The sequence below is a fragment of the Euprymna scolopes genome, chromosome 38, assembly GCF_053919585.1.
Source record: "Euprymna scolopes isolate OS-2025 chromosome 38, ASM5391958v1, whole genome shotgun sequence".
Taxonomy (NCBI): Eukaryota; Metazoa; Mollusca; class Cephalopoda; order Sepiida; family Sepiolidae; genus Euprymna; species Euprymna scolopes.
The window spans coordinates 80,581,276-80,586,275 of NC_136519.1; the positions used below are offsets into that span (position 1 = coordinate 80,581,276).

At 43.0% G+C, this 5,000-nt stretch overlaps 1 protein-coding gene across 4 annotated transcripts in view; it reads right to left on the minus strand.

Moving 5' to 3' along the window:
* Positions 1-5,000, minus strand: part of LOC145263214 (dual specificity protein phosphatase 14-like) — a 106,988-nt gene that overhangs the window by 26,434 nt on the left and 75,554 nt on the right. Inside the window, exon 1 of one of the 4 annotated variants that reach the window (XM_080120300.1) lies at positions 748-770. The exons of 2 other annotated variants lie outside the window; for them this stretch is intronic. The gene's annotated coding sequence lies outside the window, so the exon portion shown is untranslated. Of the gene's footprint in view, positions 675-747; positions 771-5,000 lie in introns of those variants that run through there. One more of the 4 variants, XM_080120298.1, reaches the window with a different exon arrangement.

A 5,000-nucleotide genomic window follows, 5' to 3' on the forward strand; every position in this document is an offset into this window, starting at 1 on the left:
GTTTTTTTTTGTCGTTTACCCCCTTCCGTCCTCAGCTTTTTGACAATTTTTCGCGCAAAACAATTCCTCCGTAAACAATATTTATCCAAGTCACACTTTTCAACGCGCTTTTCCAGAAAGTAAACTTCAATAAATAAAAATCCGTTGCACAAAATACTCTTTCGTAATTTTATAATTGATCTTTTAAAAATTAAAGAAAAAAAAAAAGAAAAGAAAAAGAAAATAACGCGTTCTTCAAGTCATTTGTAGTATTCTTTTGATAATTCAATAAACCTGTCCCTTTCACTAGCTATCTAGGTAAGGATCCGAGCTCCTTCGCGTTGTGCTAGTAGCGCATCATCTGCGGGTCTTCAGTGCTGGAAGGGGGAGGGGTGTAGTTGAAGAACTTTGTATTTGTTTTTTTGTTTTTTTTTGCGCCCTTTTCTCGAAATTCGGTCGAAACTCGTCGACACGCGCGCAGGCACATATGTGGCCGCGCGAACCGCCAGAAGACAGGAAGCCGATTAAAAGGGAAAAAAAAGAAAATGGTTCGCAAAGGTACAAAAAATACAAACAAACACTGAAGCTTTCAAGAAACGAATATCAATAACGCAGCCGCCACACCCAACTCTTTACCCATCCTCATCTTTTTTTGTCTGTCTTGTAAGCTCCCTATCTCTCCCTTCCTTTCTCTTACCCCCTCCACTTTCTCCTAGCCCCCTCTCTCTACCTTTGTCTTATAATCTCTTTCCTTTTTTTTACTTATACCTTTTTCTCGTCCTGTCATCCTCTTTCCTCTCTGTCTCTCCTTTTTTACCCCCCTTTCTCTTACGTACTCGCTCTGTCTTACAACATCTTTCTCTCTCTCTCTTCCTTTCTTACACCCTGCCCCTCTTTCTCTCTCTCTCTTATACCCTCTCACTTTCTGTGATTCTCTTTCCCCCTTTCTTTCTGGCTTACATCCCCTCTCTTTCTCTTATTCTCTCTCTCCCACCCCCTCTCTCTGTCTTGCATACTCTCTCTTTCTGTCATTCTCTTTCTCTCTTTCTCTCACTCCTTCTGTCTGTCTTACACCCTCTCTTTCTGTCACTCCCTTTCGCCTCTCACTCCCTCTGTCTTGTATCTTCTCTCTTTCTGTCAATCTCTTTCTCTCCCTCCCAATCTCTCCGTCTTGCACCCTCTCTCTTTCTGTCATTCTCTTTCCCTCTCTCTCACTCCTTCTGCCTGTCTTACGCCCTCTTTTTTTTTCTCTCCGTCTCTCTCCTCTTCTCCCATGCTCCTTCTTCCTGTCTTACATCCTCTCTTTCTCTCCCCCTCTCTATCTTTTACACGTGCACACGCGCGCGCGCGCGCACACACACACACACACACACACACACACACACACACACACACACACACACACACACACACACACACACACACACACACACACACACACACACACTTCCACCGTCACACTTTCATTCTGGTGGGGATTTTATTTCAGTGTTTCGTTACCCGTCCTCCACCTCCTCCCTCTCTTTCCTTTTGATACATCGCCCCTCTCTTTATTTGTCTTATACATCCTCCCTCTCTTTGTGTCATTCTCCCCCTCCCCTCTCTCTTATTTATGCTTTCTCTTCCTAAACAAAATGGCAAAACGATGTTATTTTTTTAGTAACGTAAATCCTTTATTAAACTAAATATAAGTTAATCAATGTTTGTTTCCCTAAAACCTTTTCCTTCGCATACGTTAACTTTTTTTTTTTTACATGGAAGTCACCGCTTATCAAGGCCCAAGGGCCACTCGGGGATAAGGGTTATTGTGTGTACAGTAATCAATGGGATAGTGTAGCATTAGCAATAGTATTGGAGAATTGAAAAGTGTCATTACTTAAGGGGGCGGTTCATCAGGAATTTGTTTGTGTTGGACTTGAAGACATCCAGGTTGAAGTCGGGAGGGAAACAGGCAAGCGGAACAGAGTTCCACAGGCGTGCACTTCTAAGAAAGAAGCTTTGTTCATGGAATCTACGTTTTGATTTAGGCACAGATAAGGAGTGGGGAAAATTATTGACGGTGGTTTCAGCTAGTCGGGTGTTTTTTGAAAAAGATTGGCAAGGGGGGACCAGAGAATGAGCTCAGACGAGCACTTGCCATGGAAATAACGATAGAACAAAGATAGGCTCGCTACGTCTCTTTTGTGGGAAAGAGGTTGCAGGGAAGAGAAAAGGGCATCCCCCACCAAGCCACAAAGTCTATTTTGTATTCTGTCAAGGCAGGATAGGCTGTTTTTAGAAACTCCTGTCCAGATGTGGCAGCAGAACTCCATCCTTGGATGTACTTGGCTTTTATATAGATAGAGAATTGCATCATTAGTGAGATATCTTCTGGAGCGGTAGAAGGATCCCATCATTTTCCCAGCGACCTTGGCAACAGACTTGATGTATGTGTTCCATTTCAGATCAGGAGTAAAGGTCAAACCCAGAAGCTTATCAAAACATGGGGCCTCCCCTAGACGAGAGCCATCCATTTCAATTGATGCCAGATGGAGATCAGAGCGTTTATGATGTAGAGATAGGAGCTTGGTCTTAGATGCATTAAAGGTAACTAGCCACCTCTTCCCCCAGTGAACCATGCACTCAAGATCAGAGGAGAGAGAATCAGAGAGAACATCATCATTTACGGCCTTTGATGTGTTGCCATAGATAGTCGTGTCATCAGCATAGATGTCAACGAAAGATTTTAGTATATGTTTTGGGAGATTATTGATGTAGATCAGGAAGAGAGTTGGGCCCAGTATGGACCCCTGAGGGACTCCAGCATTAATACTGTGGGCCTCTGATTTCTGCCCATCAACCACTACTCTTATGAGCCTATCAGAGAGAAATGATTTAATGATCGAGAAAACATTTCCAGTTATATCGTAGCAGGAAATATTGTGTAGTAGGCCTTTATGCCAAACCTTATTGAAGGCCTTGGATATGTCAAGAGTAATTGCCCTAGAAAGGAAGCCTTTGTAAAGAGATTCGCTTATCCTATGAGATATAACCGTTAGCACATCTGCTGTAGATCTTGCAGAACGGAAACTATATTGCGTGTCGCTAAGAAGGTTATTTCTGCTGAGGTGGTTGACTACTTCTCTATTTATTGTGGATTCCAGCAACTTGCTCATGACACACACGAGACTTATTGGTCTGTACTGAGAGGGGAATGACTTATCACCTGAATTCTTAAATACAGGGCATACTGATAAGGTTTTCCAGGGTGTTAGGAAGCACTTCTCATTAAGGCAAGTCTTAAACAGTTTGGTAAGTATGGGGCCAAGTTCTGGTTGTAATTTTTTTAACACTATAATTGGGATACCGTCAGGACCAGTTGCTTTACTGGAGTCAAGGTTCTTGATTAGCTTAGCGACCGCACACACAGATATTTGTATGTTGCATAGCGTGTTGTCTGTTATAGGAGGAAATATGGGGAGTTGATGGCCTTTGTCGTACAGGGTAGCATTTGCCGCAAAGGTTTTGGCAAATAGTTTGGCCTTGTCGGATGCTGATGAGATGACTTCTGGTCCATTGATAATGGTTGGGATAGAACGCACGTTTCTGTTCAGGATCTTATTTGCTATTTGCCAGAACTGGTGGGAACCAAGCCACTGCTCAGCTACTTTGGATTTAACGGATTGAGCATATAGGTTTCCTGCATTTTTTATTACTCTTTTACAGTGGTTGCTGGCAGTCCTGAAAGCAACTTCAGTTTCAGTGCATCTATTACGTTGGTAGCTATGGAAAAAGTGATTTCTGTGTGCGATGGCAACAGCACATTCAGGGGAGAACCATGGCTGGCTGTTAGGTTTTTGTTGGAATTTTTTGGACGGTATGAATTGGTCTATGCCTACAATTAACTATTCGGTCAGGTCTGATACTATAGAGGACACATCCTTTTTAAACATGGAATGGAGAGGTAGATCAGATATGAATGTACGGAAGGTATCCCAGTCCACCATAGAGTATCGGTATACGGTACGGTGGAGAGGTACGTTTGTAGATTTATTATATTTCATTTTTATCTTAACTGATACAACGCAGTGGTCGAAGGATCTCAGAGGAGATAGAATGGAACATGAACATAGCTCAGGGGAAGTGGATAGAAAAAGGTCTAGAAGGCTTGCGTACTGACCTGTAGTATCAGGCACATGGGTGGGCTTGCGAACAATCTGAGTGAGGTCATAGGCAATGGCAAAATCATGACTGAACCTCCACTCATCATCAGTCTTATTTGAGTGGGTCAGCCATTCCACATTATGGACATTGAAGTCACCGCAAATGTGAATGTTAGCTAAGGGATGAGCAGACAGGATGTGGTCAATTTTCTCTGATATACTCTTAAAGACAGTAACTCCGCTGTTGTGGGGCCGATAGAGGGCAAATATAAATGCAGTGGTGTAAGCAAGTGCATCCCGGAAGCACATATAAGGTAGATTAGGGCCTTCTCTGGAGATATCCCTGCCACACGGGAAGCCATCTTTAATGTAGGCACATATTCCATGCCCATGGCGATCTTGGGGGTCAGATTTAGATGTTAAGTTAGAGTATCCTTTAATTATGAACTCATCTAGGGAGGTGGTCGGCCCTATTCCAGTTTCGCTTAGAAAGAATATGTCAGGTTTTGTCTCCTGTAATTGGGTTTCAACCTCTGGAAGGTTAGAACGTAGACCCCTGATGTTGGAGAAGGAGACATGGTAGTAGGGGTCTACGTTGGAGGATGGGGTTCTAGGTTTATTCGTGTTTTCTTTTTTGAGATATTTCATGTTGAGGATTTTGGGATTTGTGGAACAGGTCAGCATACTTGGTTAGAGCAGAACAGAGAGGGAAAGTAAGAGAGGAAAGACGGGAAATTTTTTTTTTTTTTTTGTAGCACATGATAAGGTGAAGCCGTAACAATTACCCACTAGTATGGCATTGAGAGGCCCCACCAGAGACTACTGCATGGTCAAGAATCCATTCACTAAATGGCAATACAGCAGCCCCAGTACTTTGCA